Below are 20031 nucleotides of genomic sequence, written 5' to 3'. Positions count from 1 at the left end.
GCATTTCCACACACATTCACATTCTAACTCCAGAGCCACCCTCTCCCAGAAGACTTCTCCAAACTCCCCACTGCAAGCAAATGCTCTTCCAAAATCCCATAGCATTTCCCCAAGATTTTCTTACTGCACTTATCACTTTCTACCATATGTTAGAGTGATTTATAACAGATCTCATACCCCTGCCCCATTGAAATCCACTGTGACATTCTCTATGTCTACTTCACTTTATTTCCCCTACAAGACTGTCCCACAGAATTCCTGCCACATTGGGCACTAGATAAATATGAATTGCTAGAGAGAAGCGGCACTGTAGAAGCCAGAGCTGTGGAGGGAGGTGTGCGAAGGTGATGGCATGGGGTGGGGGCTCCTGCAGCATCCTGTGGTCACCCACTGCCAGGCCTTAGCTTCCAAGGACATGAGCTCCAGGGTCTGCCATCCTGATGGGCTCCATCCAACTCCTTAGCTCTCCTTCTGCCTGTCCAATCCTAAGGGCCATCTGCCACTCACAGAGGTAAGTGAAGGCCTGGCCTACCTTTGAAAGGCTTCTAATCCTTAGCCTGAAGGCAAAAAGACAGAGAAGAGAAACAGGGTCCTTTCCCCAACCTTCGCTGCTCACAAATCAGCAGAGACCTTTTGATGGTGAGCCATTCTATGTAAGAATGGACTTTGTGATCTGAGCTAGGCTAAGTACATGGACACATGGTTTCAGATAAACAACACCCCAACTTGTGCTAGTTTGTGATTCTTCTAAGTTGGGTCAGGCATTAGTGCCAGGTACTAGAAAATTCCATTTCTCTATTGTCATTGCTCAGAGAGACAGACAGGCAAAATAGGAATATAAGAAAGGAATGTGTTCTCCCTGCAGCTTCTGAGTGGGGGACTGTGTTCTTGCCGAAATGTTTTTCCTTTTCCTCTCCTGTTTCTCCCCATGCAGCCCCTTCCCACTCCTTGTAGGTGTGACCATGCTTTCTCCTGTGTAGATGCTAACAGTTCAGCCCTTTTGCTAGGGCATTTTAATGAGCCAGTCAGAACACCACATCCTTTAGGGGAAGTAACCCGGCCAACAGCGGTATCCATCCCCTCAGCTCCACTGGAGGGGAGGGGCCCTATCCTGCCACCCTCTGGCCTGCCCCCTGCTCCCATATTCACTACTGTGTTCATAGGAATGATAGGGGAGGGCTCCATCTCAGTCAAGCCACGTAACAAAGGACACTGGGAAAATGCCAGGCATCAGAGGGAGCATGTGGAGAGCAACTTGGGAGGAACAAGTTTATTTTGTATTGAATGGTTTTTAATGAATGTAATATTAACCCTTACAGATGAGCAATAATCATTTTAGAGTCAATTAAAATGATTTTAAAAAGCAAGTTAAAAAACAAGTGAATTAGACATAGAGCATGCCACAATGAGTTTCAATAGAGCAGGGGTATTAAAAAAAGGTCCAAATCTAGTTGTTTATGATAAAACAACTCTTTAAGTGGTAAGTGGACAAAAAGGGGCTCCTTTTCCTTTTGGCATACGGGGGGATTGAATACAATGAGATTTAGTATATTCTCTGTGTCTGTGTTTTATAACAAGCAATTTTTATTTCTATTTGTGACAGTGATTCCTTTTTCAGATATTTTGTTCAATAGAATTTACCCAAACACAAGACACATTCAGACATGTGAAGGAGCTACACACTGTTCCCTTAAGATGCATCTTTCCAGGGAAGCAGAAGGGCTGGCATTTGAGTGAGCATTACTGAGAGGACTGTGGGTGACCCCGAATCACCCTCTTACTAAAGGAAAAATGATTGCAAATATCTCTTGGTAAAAAACTTCCCTCTTAAGCAACTCCATCACACAGAGCTCCTCTTCATGAGCTTCTTCAGGACAGCACTTTGGTTTCCTTTGTATCCCCCACGATGCATATTCTCTGTACATGCTGGACATTTGACACTTTTGCTGAGAGTCTTTTTCTAACAAAAATTTCTGACTTACTCTCATCTATACATCGTAAGATGTTTAGTGGCATCTCCAGACCTTGCCAAATATCTCCTCTGAGGCAAAATTACACCCACTTGAAAGCACCTGGGTTAGACTAATAGCACAGATATTCACAGCATGCTCCCTGTGTGCCAGGTATGGTACTAAACGCTTTGTATATATTGACTCATTTAAGATTATAACCCTAGGAGGCAGGTACTATTGCAATGATCTCCGCTTTACAGATGAGGAAGTGGGAACTAAGAGTTTAAGTACGTGCCCAAGGTCACCCAGCTGATAAGTGATACAGCTGAGATCAGAAACCTGCTAACAAGGGCAATGCTTTTTGTTGTTGTTTGCTTCTAAGTATGTTTTTCTTTTTTAATGGTAAAATACATATAACATGAAATTAACCAGTTTCAAGCATACAATTTATCAATTCAGTGGCATTAAGTACATTTGTGGTGTTATGCAATCATCACCACTACCTAGTTCCAGAACATTTCCATCACCCAAAATGAAACCCCATATCCACTAAGCAGTCATTCCCCATTCCTCTCTCCCTCCAGCCCCTGGTAAACACCAATCTGCTTTCTATCTCTATGAATTTGTCTCTTCTCGATATTTCATTTAAATGGAATCATATTATATGGCCTTTTGTGTCTGGCTTCTTTCGCTGAGAAGGTCCATCCATGCTGTAGCATGCATCAGTGCTTTGTGCTTTCTCATTGCTGGGAAATACCCCACCATGTGGCTATAATATATTTTGTTAACCCGTCCACCAGGTGATGTACACTTGGGTTGTTTTCACCTTTGGGCTATTGTGAATAGTGCTACTAAGGACATTCTTAAGTTTTTGTTTGAACACCTGTTTTAGGTCTTTTGGGTCTACACTAAATCTATGCGTTTAAACACCCTCCAAACTGTCTCTCATACAAATATAATGTTCACATTAAAAAATATCCAGGGGTGAAATGCCAGAATTAGTCTCTTCCCTTCATTAACCTGTTAACAACTCACAGGACCTATATTCCCTGGGATGGTTTTTAAAGAGGAGGCTTGTTTTTCCTGAGGCCTTTCAAAGCAGGCACTACTTAAGATACTTCTGGAAGTAGGTGGGGCTATAAATAAATGGTAAAATAAGCTCACCACTTCCCTTTTCCTTTTCTATAAATAAGGATTGGGATTCTATTTTCCATGGCCTCTCACCGTTCTGTCTATGATTAGGATCCTGAATCCAAGAAGGAATCAGGTAAGGAGACGGCAGTGGGGCTTGTCGGGTGAAGTAGGCAAGGACGGGTCAGTGGGCAGGAGACGGGAAAACAAAGCTTGCTGGGGTGCTCGTGTGCCTGTGAAGTGCCCAGGGAAAAGGGTGGTGGAAGAAAGAGAAAACCCTTTGCTCTATACTGACTGTATAAACCTAGCATCGTAAGCCCAGTGGGTCAAAGAAGTTCGTGAGTTGCAGCCCTCACCTCTCAGCCCCCAGCTCCCCACCGCCCCCCTGCCTGGCTGCCAAATCACAGGGTTGTTCTACAAGTAGGTCTAGAAGCAGATCCAGACTCGGGGTTCTCATGCCTGTAACCCTCTACAGCTGGTGCTCCTGGGGCCAGTCTCAGAATCCCTGGAAGGCTTGTCGGAGCTCAGGCTGCTGGGCTCCAGCCCCGAGGTTTCCCGCTCAGTCAGCGGGAGATCGGACCCAAGAATCTGTACGCCTAACAATTTCTCCGGTGACTGTGATGTGGGGACCATACTCTGAGGATCCCTGTTTTGTGCTTTCTGCTGAAACTGTTGGTCTCAATCTTGGCAATTGTTAGAATCATCTGGGGAAGAAATAAAAGAAACTGTGCTTGAGCTCCAACTCAGACCAATTAGGTCCAAATTTCTGCGGATGGGCTCGGGACTTGAAAACAAATCCTGGAGGGGATTCTAACCTACACCTTACACCCAGCACCGACAGCCATGGCGCTGACCTCAAGTGCTTCAATTCAGGGGGGTCATCAGAGGAAACAGGAGCAAGGACGTGTAAATCCTATTGAACAGCTCCCACCCCAGCAAAGGAATCCATACCTTTTCAAACACAAAATGTGATCATGTTTCTAGTCGAGCTACCCCACGCCTACCTGCCATCGTAAGAGCATACCACTTAAAACCTCCATAGATTCTTAAGCTAAAAGCAAAAATTCATATGTTAGTCTACAGCAGCCTGTGAAGCCCAGCCGCTTTTACCTTTCCAGCCTTACCTCCCATCCCTTTCTTCCTGTCACTTTGAGAATTTAAAACCATAACCTATTAGTATGATTTGTAAGTGAGTGTCTGTTATCCTCACTGGACTGCTATTATGAGCGCAGGTAATATGTAAGCTTTCATCACAACTAAGATTCCAGGGTCATACCTTGGGTCTGGCACAAAGCAGGTGCTATTAAATCTTGCTGAATGAAAAAAGAAAGTCCATGGCTATCAAATATCTTTAAGTCAGAGGACCACTATAGAAGCTTCTTATCATCATTACCTATTTATCCAGTCACTTTTCTCTTGTGAGTCTCTGATATAAAATCCAAACCCCATGCCCTTTGGGGATTCCTTTTGACCAAACTACCAGGTTTCTGGGCTCACAAGATGGGGCACTGGAAATAGGGGACCCTTCAAGGTCAGGCCCTAAGGGACATGGCCGAGTTAGAGACTAGAATAATATTTAAAATGGCATCATCAATTTGTAAAGTACATTCCATTGTATGGTACCTTTCGTCTCTAAGGAAGGTAGAATAGGTGTCATTGTTCTTATTTTGCAGATAAAGAAATTGAGATCCTAACTGGCGTGTCCCCGTTACAGGATCAGGTCTTTTGATTTGTTTCCATGGAAAGCCCCTGCTTTAGCAGATCAGCACTGGTGGCCACTAAAAGCCTACTGACAGGAGGACTCATTCCTCCTATTTTCCTAGGGGACTTTTTGGAAACCTTTCAAATGGGGCCTTCACCATAGTTCTTCGATTAACTGTATCTCCAGCAACCAGCACGAGGCCAATGCCAGCTTGGCACTCACTAAAGTTTTGTTGCCCTCCCAAAATAAACGTACCTGCTTTTTTGTGGTCTTTCTATTTTCCTGGACATCAGAATGACTTCTAATTTTAAAAATGGTCATCATGCTCTTGTTCTTAGAGTCTCGGTTCATTTCCCACATACACATCTTAGGTTGGGTGAGGGGTCTGGGCTGCACAGTATTTCCCCAAAGCCACAAGACATGAAACCCTGCCCAGAGACACTTAGTAAAATGCTGCAGTCATTCATTCAGCTCACAACAGTAGTGAGAAATCTGTTTTTTTCCTTTTATTTTCGCTCTCTGTGGGTCACACTTAAATACTTTAATGGCCAGATATAGATATACTGAATGCAGGCCCACTGCTTATTATTTCAGTGCCTAAAACACATACATATATTTGTATATCTATGTCTGTCTATCTATCTGTCTAAGGAAGAGAGAATGAGGGCCTCCAAGGGGACTGGTAGACAAGGAGGCAGGGAGATTTTCATTGTGCTCTTTGCTGTAGAGTTCCAGGTCTGGCTCTGTGCCGTTAGCATAAGCCCAGATTGCTGAACAATAATCAGAGGGGTGGGTTTCTTTTATCTACACTTCTAAGTCCAGCCTGTTTGGTCCTGTGCACCCTGCACACTTCCTTATACTGCCAGATACACCTTTCTAGCTCTTCCTGAGAACTGCCCTGTTAGTGTTCACCATATTCATTGCTTGGGGTTTTCAGCCCTGAAAGAGGAGGAAGCCAACAAAAGGGTCTGACTAAACTGAAAACTTGTTCCCACAACTGCTGAAGAAATGAGAGACTCGGGTGCGAGCTGCCGTCCTTCCTGTCAGCATACCAGCTAAAGTGGAATACTCCTGGCTTTGAGTCCATCAAGGCATCAGGTATCCAGGCTGACCTGGCTGACTCCCAAAACTCCTGGGGACCTGCAAACCTGCTGTGCTCTGTCTGTGATCCACAACGTGCCCAGTTGCTGGTCCGAGTGTGCTCCGGGGACAGACGGTAACTCTCAGTATCAGAGACACAAAGGGCTAGAGGGCAGATCTCACACCATTCTTATGACTCATTTCCCTTCACCCCCAGCAGCCAAAGGTTACCCCCAACTCAAGGGCCTGTGTGGTCTCTGAAATGAACCAAACTATTTCGGAAGCAAATAAATAATCTGATGCTTCTTGGGTTGGTTGATCGCGTAAAGTTATAAATCACTGTCCTTCCCTTATCATTTCTCCAGCCATTTTATTGAGGCTGATGTCAACAATTTTGGCTAATAGCTGATGCTTCTCATAGACTAGAAACAAAAGATACTCTATGTTATAGAGAAATATTTTTTTAGGTTGCGTTAAGCACCTCACATTTCAACCTGTAGCTGTTTTGTTTTTGTGTGTAGTTTTTGAAAGAGAAAAAAAGGGCTTACCATCAGAATGTAATAACCCACTTCCTTAAGAAATTTAAAACTCTTAGTCAAATTTCTTAAATGCTGAGTTTAAAAAAGTATGGCAGGGTTATTTTTGAGCAAGTGGAGCATTTGTCAAGTCAAGTTGCTTTCAATTGCTTTACACTACTTCAGGTAACCTTTTGTAAAACTAAGACCTAAGCAAACAGTGCAAATTTGAAGGAAGCAGCAGCTATTCCCAGGTTCCCAGCTGCTGTTCTCCCTCTTGCCCTCTCCTCCTATTCTGTATTCTTCTCTGTCTGTATTTTCCTTGCTGTCTTGTACCTTCTCACCTCTGGCCAAAGAAGTAGGTGCCCCAAATAATCAACTTACGGGTCTTATTATAAAGACCAAAGACTCTCAATTTCTGGCTTATGGAGCCCAACCCACGTGTATTTCTCTCTTACTCCTCCCTGCCACTGTCACACACTCAGTGAGCCTGAGAAATCTCTGCTAGAGATTATAAGTTCGCTGAGTTATGTTTCCTTGTCATACTACAGTATGGCAATCTGCAGGGCAAATGTACCAAACAGACCCTCAAGGCTGCTTTTCTGCCAGGTTCTTTGGTCAGTAGTTGTAATTTGGTAGGTACACCTTTACTGAAAGGAAAACATCAAATTAACTAGCTATTTTCTGCATGCAAACTGTCCCACACTGCAAATGACAGACACTCATTAAACAATTTTTGAAAATTTCACCAAGAAGTGTCTCAAATCTCCTGTGCTTTTTACAGTGAACAATCATCCAAACAAAATAGTCCTTGGCACTATTCATAGCTGTGCAGATGATACACCTAATATAGTTCTTGGGGATATTTACAAACTCAGTAGTTCTGAAATATGAATGTTGCATATTCCAAGTGTGAATCTAAGTTTATTTCTGGTCTCCTGTGTGACTGTTGACTGTGATTTTCAAATTCTACAAGTGGACCTCATATGTGTGTACTGGGAAAACCAGGCTTCTGCCAAGTATATGGATGGACCTTCCCAGATGGATTATCAGGGTATGTGTGATGATGTAGACACTTCTACCAGCCACTGCCTGCTCTGGGAAGAAGGACTGTCATATTAATGTGTGAGCATGTCTATTCCAGAGAGACAGTTCAGTAGGTCCGGTTCAGTTTGACCTCAGCTCTGTTTTAATGCAATAACATTATTCTTGGACACGTTTCAAACTAACTTCCTTCCTTCCTTCCTCCCTCCCTCGCTCCCTTCCTTCCTTCCTTCCTCTTCTTCTTTCAGGAAGTGTTTATAAAGCATCGATTATATATCAGGCACTGTTTTAGGCCAATGAGATATAGTGAACTGACAAAAAAATCTGTTCTCTTGGAGAGCAATTACTAAAACTAATTAAGTGCCTTATATGTTATTCTAGAAAGTGGTAAGTGCTATGAAAAAAAATAAGCCAAGAATATAGGATAGAGAGTGATGGGGAGAGAGGATGCCACTTAAAACAGGACGTCCAGGGGAGGCTCACTGAGAAGGTGAGGTGTGAGGGGTGATAGGGTGAGCCATGCTGGTATCTGGAAGAAGCGCATCTAGGCAGAGGGTATAGCAAATGCAAAGGTCTTGAGACAGGACCAAGGTTGGCATCTTCAGGAAGCAGCACAGATCAAGAGCAGGTAGAGCGACCTGTATTAGGAGAGGTGAGGTGAGGGGCCCAGGGCCTTGTGGGAGAGTCAAGGACTTTGATCCTCAGTGACATGAGCAGGCACTGCAGGGCTTTGAACAGATTTGTGATAAGATCTGGATTGCTTTTAAAAAGCATTGCTCTGGTGGAGGCAGGGAGACCAGTTAGAGGCTGCTGCAGAAATCCCAGTAATGAGAAGACAGTGGCTTGGACCAGGGAAGGAGAGTGTAGGAGGAGAGCTGTGGTCAGATTCTGGGTATCATTTCAAGGTAGAGTTCATAGGATTGGCTGACAGGCTGGATGTGAGGTGCAAGAGAAAAAGGGAACTCCAGGCGATGGTACAGTTTGGGGCCTGAGCAGCTAGATAGACGGAGTTTCCATGAAATGGGATTGAGAAGATTATGAAAGGGCCAAGTGTTGGGGAGAAGGCTGGGAACCCCATTTTGGGTATGTTAACATTGAGTAGGCAGCTGGATATATGAATCTGAGTCCCAGGGAAGGACGGGTACTAGAGATACTCCTGGGAGTTATCATGGGAAGATGGATTTAGAGCAAGAAAGTGAGTGGTGACAGGGAACAGCAGAGGCCGCAGGCCACTCCCATTATGAGGTCAGGAAACAGAGAAGGGACTAGCCCAAGAACAAAGAGACAGCAAGTTTGATATCCAGGAAGCCGAGTGAAAAGATCATCAACTGTGCCTAATGTCGCTGACAGGACTGGGAAGGCGCCAAAGGATCCAGCACATCAGGGCGAGTGATCGGCTTGCCTAGGGCGGTCTCCCAGGAGTGGTCTGGGAAGGGGGATTGCAGATGCTCTAAGAGAAAACAGGAAGAGAGAAATTGGAGCAGAAAGTATTGTTGAGTCAGTCCTGGAGAGTGGAGAGCAAGGGGGACCAGAGCAAAGGGGTGGGGAGGAGTGGGACCCAGAGAGACTGGTTTTCCTTTAAAGAGAAAAGAAAGCCACTGGGATTTCCTTTGCCTGTCATAAAACCATAGTCCCTTAATAGAGAGTCTGACTACATTTTTGGTATTTGGCTGGTAACAGCTTTCAAGCCATCAGAAGGCCCACATGCCCCTGGGTGTCAGTGGGAAGTCAGAACTATGCAAGCCTCTGCCAGTTTGGGGGTCTCTCACCCATCCCCCACTAACCACCATAATAAGCCATTCGTTCCCCCAGCTTTCTCAAGCCATTTTCAGATCCACTGCAGAGTCTGTCCTGCTCTCCCCCTAACATCTTATTATATGAGTAATAAAGCTTTTAATTGATGGGCAATGTAGCATCATCAATCTCAACACCAAACCAAGTTTTGGGTGGGGGGTCCACTCCACCCCTGTGTAGTGGCCACTTCTAATTTCCAGCCTATTAGAACTGGAAAGCACCTTCAGTGTGGCTGTGAGTCTGATCTCCCACACAGGCTGCATCTTTACTTGTTTCCCCAATTTCTTCAGTGCTCAGAACCCAGACCCATTCTTGAATACATGGTATTTCTTTTGTGAAGCCATGTCTTTGCACACAGGCTCCCTACCACTTAAAACTTACCAAATGTATTAGAATCATATCTGCAAGAAAATAGAAAAAATAACCATAACAATTATTAGCACATATTGTGCCAGATACACTAACCAGTGTCTCAATTAATCTGCACAACTGTCCTGGGCCATAGGCATTATTATTCCCCCCTTTATAAATGAGGAAACCAAAGCTAAAGAGGCTCCCACTACTCAAGCTTGCACAACTACATAGGATTTGAACACGGTCAGTTGCTTCCCTAGTTCATCTTTCCAAACTTTCAGTGACTCTGCCTCCATTTTATTTGTCCCCAACTAGGATATAATATCCTGAGAAAGGACCCTGCAGGCACATTTTCAAATCTCTTTGGCACCAATAACCATAAAGAGCACTCAAAGGTTTATACATAAATGAATGTGTCTGGTCTGGCCCAATCTCCCCATTTTTGCAAAGAGCAGAATAGTTCATCATGCAAGTTCTCACAGCCAGTTAGTTGTAGAGCTAGGACAAAAAGCCAGACCCTTGGACTGCAGGTGAGACTGCACTTTGTACTCTGCAACACTATTCATGCTCTCCCAGGCTGCACAAGTTCAACAAGCCGCCCCCACCAACACACACACACACACACATTAAAAAGCATATCAAACAGGCAGGAAATTGCCAGACAATGTACATTGTTAAAATCATCTCAGAAAGTAATCTGCAAATGTGTATCAAGAGTTTCAAAATATTAATATCCTTTAAGATTCTGTAATTCAATTTCTAAGACTCTCTCCTAAGGAAATGATCCCCATACAGAAAGGCATTCATAGCAGCATTATTTCTAATATTAAAAATGGAATATATTGTGCATGACCTAATATTAGGAAATTGCTAAATAAATATGACACTCATGCAACAACAAAAAATGATGGTTGTGAAAGGTATACAGTGACATGGCTGTGGTTAAGCAACATGGAAAAAGTAGGATACAAAATTATAAACGTACTGTGCTTATAAATATATTTTAAAATCCCAATGCATAGGAAATGACTGTAAGAAAACGGACCAGTGTCTATATTTTCTTTCTCATTCCTCTAAGTTTATTACCTTTATAATTGGAAGGAGAAAAAAAGAAAAATGAATTTTTTTCCCCCAGTTTGCATCAATTCTATTTGTGCCAGGAAGTCTTTACCTCGGTTGAAAAATTAGGTAAGTTTTAAACATAACTAGAAGCTGGATAAATCTAAAGAATTAGAGTCTTCTGTGGGCTGGATCTCACAGCTATAATATATTTAAAGAAACTTTCAGATGTGTAAAACAAGTGCTTAAGTAACATTACCAGAAATGAAAACTCCTAATCTAGCAGGTATTAAGGAAGGATTCACTCTCTGTTGAGCCTAAAACATGCCATTTTATTGATATAAATTAAAACCTTACCAAAATGCAAGAGAAAACACTGTTTCATGTAAAAACATGGCTTAGGTTAAGTCTCTGAAGAGAATATGACCTTAAGCCAAGAGAAATAAAAGTTCTGAAACACAAATACTGTTTCTATCATATATAATTATTTTTAAGAGTTAGGAGACAAAAGAATAAAGAATAAATATCATATTTGTATAACAGATTTTCTCTAAATAAATATATTCAGACCCAGAAAATTACATCTTAACATGTATAACATAGGTATGAGAATTTAGATTTTGTAATATTTCAATGATGATTTGGAACAGAGGAACGCTCATTTTAAAAAAATTTCAAAAGTTCAGAGTTTAAGTTTTTTTTTTTTTACTTTAGTCTTACAATAAGAAGAGTAACATATGGCTCCATTTAAAAGGTGCCTGGCCATGTCCTGAAGAGTTGGTAAGAAGTGGACACTGTCACTGGCCGAGTGCTATCTCAGCTGAAAATGCTCTGTGTTTATCAAATCTCATGGTCATAAAAATGGTGATTAAACTCCAAAATGGTGAAAGGTGTCTGTTTGCTAGAATTCTTTGTTAAGAGTAAAGACTCTGGACCTAGGCTGTCTGAGTTCAAATTCCTGCTGTGACTTTTCAGCTGGGTGACTTTAATGCCAAGTGACTTCCTTTGGACTCATTTCCTCAAATGTGAAATGTGGATAATAATAGGAGGTGCCTCCTAGATGATGAAATGTGAAAATTATTTTAGATGTTATAAATTGCTCAGATCCATGCCTAGCATCATTTTATATGTATGTATGCATATTTAATTCATGAAAAAATTAACTTCAATGATTATGCAGGTGATGCTTTCAAAGTAAGGCCTAAGCTTAGGGAGGTGTTGAGAATTTAGGAAGGTGTTAGTAAATGCAACTAAGACTACTTTATGGAAAAAAAATTATTTTCTGACCTGCCATAGTTAAAACACATATGATCATTTAAATTTTATTGGAATTACCAAAGAGCTTAGCATAAGCTGGAGGTATTTTAATCACAAATGGCATTTCTTCAGAGGCATATGGTGTAGCAAATATGAGGTTGCAATGAGATATGTGAATACTGCAATAGCAGGCTTGTCTCCCGAAACATTTTCATGGCATCAGAAGGAAAAAAGGTAAGAAGGGTGTATTCTAGGATGTGAATGCATAAAAAATAAACAGAATAAAGTAAGAAATTAGAGATTATGTTGGTCCTGGGATGAAAATATGGCTCCTAGCTTTGGTCCTGGGCTCTGGCGGTGTAGGCAGGAGAGAGCCTTCTAGACTCCTGGGGAATGTGGTGAGCAGCAGCAGGGCAGCCTGTGAACATCTAAATGGACTCAAAAGCTTCACTCACAACTTCCTCACCTTGCACATTTGACGATTTTGGCAACAGATGGAGCTCCCTGCTCCTGTGCTATAGCAGACTTTTTTTTTTTTGAGTTTGGAGAACATGCCACATTTCTAAAAACAAACCATCAGCTACTTTCAGAAGTCACCAGGCCCTCCTTGGTATATCACGAGCAACATTTCAAAGACAGTTGCACCAAATCCAGCTATGATGGCTTAGACTTGTACCTATTTCCCAGTGGTCCTTAGATCACTCATAGGAAACAAACTATATTTTGGCTGACCCACTTCTATACCATTCAGTCAGCTTTCAAACTATGTCCCTTAAAATATCAGTTACTGCCGGCTGTTCTATGATTAAATAAGTGGAAATTTCTACACATCTCTCTTTCTTGGAGATTACTGTTTACATTACTGCTAAAAATGTCATCATTTTCCAGTTATCTGCAACAATATGGCAGATGAGTATCTGGGAGTACTAGTGTTTGGGAAACTAATAGATGACACCTAAACTCAGGATTGTTCTGAGGATTTAAACAGTTTATCGGCAGAGTCTTCAGCAACCAAAACACAAGGGTTTCAATAGAGGTTAGCTATGATTGTTATGAATAGCACTTACTCTTTAAATAAGCTTAGCTAATGGTCCTCCTCTCCTGAAAGACACACACATAAGAAGACTGGTACTGGTTCTGCCAACGGGCCCTGGGTGACATTGTGGGGAGTGGAGATGACTATTAACATGTCCTTTCTCTTCCACATACATCCTTCAGGGCCGGTGGATGAGGCAACAGAGCCTGACTGGCCACAGCAGATGGCCTAAAGTGCACGTCAGGACACTGGTTCCAGGCAGGCAGGGCAGGATGCGTGCATCTGGGCACTTGTTCCCAGGTTTATATGCCAGCAGAGCTCTGACACCATGCTGGTTCTTGTGGGACCCTCAGAGTGGTCATGATATCTCACTGGACAGAGCCTCAGTGTCATCTAAATCTCTGTGCCCCACATCTTGACCTCTCAGCTCCCTGGTGCCAGTTAGTCTGAAGTCCCAAGATCTCTGGGCCATGACACAAGGCCCTGGCATCCACCCACTTTGTTTTCCAAAACCTCCTGATGGATAAGAAACAGTCTTTTAGCCCAAATGACATGTCTTAGACAATGTGAATCCACGGGAAACTGTCCACTTGCCTGTTGCCCTGAGTCCTTCCAGAAAACTGTTGCACCTTGGAAAAAGCTCAAAACCAACTTCCCAGATCCTGAGGAGAAGGAGTACCTGTGTGGGGCAGGTGGAAGATGGGGGGTATCACTGCTTGGGGCTTGCTTGGCTGCAGGCAGTGTTACATACGGTGGTAGGTTTTATGCATAATGCATTTGTATTTTAGCTTCTCTGCACAAATAAAACATGTGAAATACCAGGTATATTTTTTCCATTTTGAGAAAAACACTGTTTTAAGTACATCAGTAAAATAGGCTAAATTAGTGGCAATTTATAGACACAAATGTTTTAGTGTATATGAAAAATAAGGTACAGTTGACTCTTGAACAATGTAGGGGTTAGGGATGCTGACCCTCTGCACAGTCAAAATTCTCTGTACAACTTTTGACTCTTCCAAAACTTTAACATCTTATAGCCTACTATTGACCTTCGGAAGCCTTACCGATAACATAAAAGGTTGACTAACACATATTTTGTATGTTATATGCATTATTCACTGTGTTCTTACAATAAAGTAAGCTAGAGAAAAAATGTTTTCTTAAATTGTCACAAATTTCTAAAAAATTTTGCAATATATTGAAAAAAAGCCATGCATAAGTAGACCCGCTCAGTTCCAACCCATGTTGCTCAAGGGTTAACTATATTTCTGTGTTGTAGGACAATAGAAATGTATAACTACAATTTATATATGTATGTATCAGACATTACTCCAGACATTTTACATCCCTTCTCTCTCATCCAACCACCCACCCACCCACCCACCCACTTTCCTAACTAGCCACCTAGTCAGCCAGCCAACCATACATCTAACTATTTATCCTTTGGTCCATTCTTCCTTCCATCTCTTATCCATCCATTCATCCATGCACCCAGCCAATCAACTAACCAGTTAATCAACAAACCAGTCCAGCAATCAACCAACATTAAGTGAACACCTCCTACACGTTAGGCCCTGTGCTGGGATCTGGGCATTCAAAGTCAACTAAGTTCCAGTCCTGTTCTCACTTAAGGCAGTTCATGGACTAGAAATAGTTAGAGCCAAGGAAGTTTGACATGTGCAGGGCCTTGCTGTTCATCACTGCTGTGTTTCATACCTCTCTTCCTCTAGACTTATTTGCTAATCTTGACTAATCTCCATACTTGGCATCGTTCTGAGAATGCAAACCTTTATTACCTAAAAATAAATGCATTCTTCTGCTCAGTATATAAATTAAGATTTGATTTTATATATGTATATGCATAAAATTCCAGTAAACTGGGGCCACAGCTGTAAACCTGGATCCCTTTTGAATATACTCCATCCCATCAGACCCCATCCTCCTTTACTCACCTTGTTAACTCCTCATCCTTCCAGGCTCCCCTGGACCTCCCATCACTTTCTCCAGGAAGTTTTCCTTTGAGTCTATCCTAGCCCAAACCATTCTTTATGTAATTGTTTTTCTTTTGGCTCTATTTGGACCTAAGGTCTACATGGCTGTCTCTGTCTTGCTCATCATCATATCCCTGTCTTTAGCACATTGCCTGTCTGTGTAGCGGTCAATAAATATTTCTGAATTAATAAATAGTTCAGTGAGTACACTAAAGGCAGGTTCTTAGGAAATACATACTCGATAGGCTCCTTAAAATATGGTTTTCTTGCAATTTATTACTTTGGCCAAGAATAGAGAGGGAGTAGTATGGTTTTAGTTACTCTACATGAGAATAGAACCAAATAATACTTCTTTCTATAGCACAAAGTAGAGGAAGTCATTATATGAGATGGAACAATGCTGTCCCCAACTGTGGGATAAGATCAATTACTGTTCCTGGTGAGCAGCTATCTGTGCAACCCCCTCATCTCATAGATGAGGAAACTGAGGGCCAGAGCAAGGGAGTAGTTTGTCCCAGGTCCCCAAGCAAGTTGGCAGCAAAGTAGAGCTATTGAACAAGGCTTCTGGAATCCCAGTCTACACTTCCTTCTGCTTTATGCCCTTGCCATTAGCAGCTGTTTGCTCCTTTCATTGTCAGGGAATGACTGTGCCCAAAGAAGCCATGTCTGAAAGGTTTTGGAATCTAAGAATTACTGATGCTCTAATAAAAAGTCCAGAAGTCAAGATAATTTTAAATAAATGATTATCAACCCTGAAAAAATAAATCAAACTGTGACATTTAGAGCTACCAAACATTTCCCCAGAGATTCAGATTATTGCCTTTAGACTTGAAAATAGCAAAAGGAGAATAATAAGAGTGTCTCACAAACTTGACATTTCCCAGAAATTCTGGTCCAAGTTAACATTTCCGGTGCTCCCCCAGGGGACACAGCTTGGATGCAAACTCTTGGCTGGGCTAAAACACCGAGCTGTATGATTTCTCTATATGTTGAAAAGAATGGTCATAATTAAAAGAATCACTGATACTAATTAGCAAAACTTATAATGTATGGGAGAGTAAACATAGGAATTATAGAAAAAGGCACATGTGCCTGTTCATAAGGCTGAGAAGCTGATGACCATTGTTCACATTTACTTCCTTAAGCTATGCACCATGATACTAAGAATGATGCTAATGATAATAAAAGACTATACTTATCATGACACCATGCTTTGTACTTTACACACATGACTTCATTACCCCAAGTAGATATCAAGATGGGGAAACAGGCTTGGGAGGATTAGGCAATTGATTCAATCCTACAGCTACTGAGGGACAGAGCTGGCTTTTGGGACCAAGATCAGTCTGGCTTGTATGCCCATGTCTTTCACCCTTACATGATTTTTGTCCTTTTCATCAAATATTAGTGTGGGTAAAATTGTAATATTTCCAGAAAATCTTGCCTGCTTTAGTGCATCTGCATATCAACAGGCGTCTCTCAGGGGTGGGCAGAGGTAGTTCATCTCCGTATCAATGGGTAGTTACCTGGTGACCAAGGGCTTATCTGAACCTGAGAGCTTAGGGGGAGGGCTGGCTTGCTTCTGCCAGAGCAAGAAAGAGAAATGACCCCAGACTGCAGTTTGTAGGCAATAAACGGGTTTTAAACTTTATTTCCCCCTTTGACTGATTTCAGTTTTAGAGAGATTTTGCCCTGGGATTTCCTTTCCCTGGAGTTACAATTGGCCACTTCAAACTTTGTATACTTGTTTTAATTCAATGTGGTTGGGAGAAGCCCTCTGATTTTTGCTTCTCCTCACCCTCTCCCATGACTTCTGGCCCTGGAAAGTCTTCATCTCTCATATGTGAACACAGTGGCACCAGCAAATCACTTCGTCTGAGGAGTATCTTGAAAGCAGGGAGCCACAGATCATAAAGATCAGAGAGTTAAATTTAAATCCCGAAAAGCTTTTTGCCTTTTGAACGGGCACTTGCCAAGAATCCCCCTTGCGGATTAAAGATAAAGCATAAGAAATTGACAGCACAAGGCATGACACATAATAAGTGCTCAATAAATATTGGCTGGCTTTGAATTTGCACCCAAGTTTCTATTGTTGTGAAAGGGTGATGGATCCCCCGGAGTAAGTGGAGCCTGTCACCAAGATTCGTTTGGAGGGTGTGTGAGGCATGGGTCCCAGGAATTACCTGGCCAATAATGCGGGGGTTCCCAAACTTCGTTGCACATTAGAATCACCTGGGGAGCTTTAAAAATGCAGATGTCTATTTGCCATCCCAGGTCAACTAAATCAGAATGTCTGGGGGCAGAAGCCAAGCACTGATATTTTTAAAAGATGCCCAGGTGGTTCTAATGTGCATGTGCTAAGGGAAATATGCTTTAAAAGCACACTAAGTGTCCCAGTGAGATTGTGGCTGCTGGCATGGAAAAGGGGAAACTGTTTCTGATTTGTCTTAGTGACAGGGAGGGAGGACACAGAGGACAGATGTGGACATGTGGGATACAAATTTGATTTGCTGATTGTAATCTGTTGTGTCTATGGTTCCTCTCCCGCCCCCTCCTCTTCCCTCTGTTCCTGGCCTTTTCCTCTTGCTGTGGCCTCATCAGCTGTTGGTTTCTACTAGTAGCAGTGAAATCTAAAGACTTCTGAATGCAGGATCACAAGCTTCCAGAGGCTTCTCTTGTGCCACGTGTGGGTTAGCTGAGGTTTGTTCTTGCTTTTCTGGTTCTCTGTACTTCCTGGGCCACTGGCTGATGTCACACCTGGCTAGTGGGTGTACCCAGCCACCCCGGCAGAGGCACCCTCCTGCTGCTGAGGGCTGCCTTGTGAGGTTGGGTCAGCTCCAGGAATTGGCTAATTGACCTCAGAAAGGAATTCTTTGCTCCTTCTCCCACTGCACAATTACCCAGATGTATTATTGTGTCCTGAGGTAACTGGGGCCTTTCTGGCTGATCCATGGAGGTCTTACGTTATAAAGAACCTAGAGGGGAAAGGAACTGAGATGGAAAAGTTTGATCTGTGTGGGGAGAAGGAGGAGCTAGGATCACTTTGCCCTGATTTCTCTAGAGCTGTATTTCCCTTTCAGTGGAAAAAAGAAACAGAAATTCCAAATTACATGGGAAACTGGAGAAGGGAGAAGTACAGTGAGAGAGAGAATAGGGCCAAAGGAAAAGGAAGTGAAGATAAAAATGCATGAGGGAAGAGAAGACATTTCTTCCAAACAACCTACAAGTCTTTGAAAAGACATTTGAGAATAAATTTAAAAAAATTAAAATCTATGGACCTGGCCCTTTCAGAGCCTTCAGAGTAGGAGAATCTGACCTCCCTCCTGGCAAGGAGATGGCTTTGGGAGAGACTAAAGAATTCCTGAGAGAACCTGAGATGACATAAAGGGGAACAATGAACCTGTCTCCCAATTTAGTGTAACTTAAGCCAAAGGCAGGGGAGATGTTTCTGTGAAAGAATCGCTGTCAAATTCAAGACAACAGTGTTCTTAAATGGTTGGATTTCACCTATGTGGCTGCCAGGCATCAACACACCCACCCATTACTGAATTCTGATATTGCATCACACCCTCGGGTCATCACACAAAGAACTTTGCAGATGAGACAGGCCAAGGGGAACCGAGGCAAGATGACTTACCTTCTTGGGTGTATTTGTGATACTACAGGCACGCCCTTTTGCACATCCAAGTGACTGATGGAAACTAAGAATTGTGATAGGGGGCATTTGATAAACATTTTGATTTGGTTGAAAAGTATCCTGCTTGTTACACATGCATTTTTTCTTTTTTGTCCTGACTGCTGTAATCTTTTCCAAGCAATTTGATGCCTGAGGATCTCAGTTCCCTTACTTCCAAAATTAGGTCTTAGCCATGACCACTTTCCATCTTCAAATGTTCAATAAACATTAACTCCAGGCCCTAGGACTATGGATGCCCTTGAGAAGTTAAAAACTCAGGGTGGGGGTGAGACAAGTAACTGGATGATTATATGATATCGGAGCTGTGGGAGACCAGAGGTGGTACGGCTAACATCAGAATCCTGTGTCTCTTTGCACTGTATGGGGGTGTGAGTGATATGCTGTCAGCTACAGGGGCATTCTCGTAGTAAACGAATTGTTTAGTTGTGTAACTTGCCTCAGAGTTTAGAGACGTAAATAGAACCAATATAGCCCACTGCTTCTAGGGTCATTACCATCTAAAAAGTAAACAGAGATTTATGTTTCAGTTATTACGAGTAACACCCCTAGTCATGTGAAAACAACCACTCATTGTATCTGCTTTCCACTGGGGAAGTCTGAAAATTAAGCATGAATGGAAAACACATCACTGCCTTTTGTAACATCTAACAATGGAGGCCTGAACTCTGAAAGGTTAACAGAGGATCTATGAATATAACACACTAAAACTGTTTAAGAGAAAAAGAGTGGGCAATGGAAATTGTAGAATTGCTACCATTTGTTGGTAAACTTTAGGTAGAGTAATATGTAAGACTTAAAAATACACGCTAATTCATAAACAGGCTACTGAGTCCTGGGCAAGCACGTCATTAGAATAACTCCAGGACTGAGCGAAAGGCTGGGTCCCCAGCACAGCCGCACAATTCATCAACGTCAGGGCATCTTGCCCCCCAGGGCTGCCAGCTGCCTCCCCTACTGAGCCGGAACCAGGCACCGCCCGTGTCAGAACGTCCAGGCTCTTTTCAACACTTGGTTTCTCCTCATAATTACTTCTTGCGTTTCCCTCCTGATACTCATTTAAATGCTAAATAAAGGGAGAGAGTTCTCCAAGGCGAGAGACTCACGGTTGTAACCCGGAGCTGGCTCAGAGTGAAAATTAAAATCAGTTAGACCTCATGCAGGTATAATTATAGTAACTTAATGAGTGGGAATGTAAAATGATCATCTTCTTGGAAGCAAATATACTTTGTGATGTGAGTGAGTGTGACGTGCACTGACCAACACTTGTCAGATTGTTTCTGGAGTTAGGCTCTGAGATCTGCTTCGGTGGAGCCCATGCGGGAGTGGAGGGCTTAGGGAAAGCCTCGGATGCTGAGGATGCTGGGACCCGGCCATTTGCAAGGAAGTGACACCCTGTTTGTATGCAGCCGGGAAGACAGA

The 20031-nt window shown here is 42.6% G+C and overlaps 1 protein-coding gene across 2 annotated transcripts in view; it reads right to left on the bottom strand.

Annotated features, from left to right (window-relative positions):
- Positions 1–20031, bottom strand: part of CHN2 (chimerin 2) — a 285188-nt gene that overhangs the window by 31156 nt on the left and 234001 nt on the right. The window lies entirely within an intron of this gene.

The sequence above is a fragment of the Manis pentadactyla genome, chromosome 7 (assembly GCF_030020395.1).
Source record: "Manis pentadactyla isolate mManPen7 chromosome 7, mManPen7.hap1, whole genome shotgun sequence".
Lineage (NCBI taxonomy): Eukaryota > Metazoa > Chordata > Mammalia > Pholidota > Manidae > Manis > Manis pentadactyla.
The sequence above is the reverse complement of the archived record's forward strand: the minus strand, read 5'-3'. Positions and strand labels throughout refer to the sequence as shown.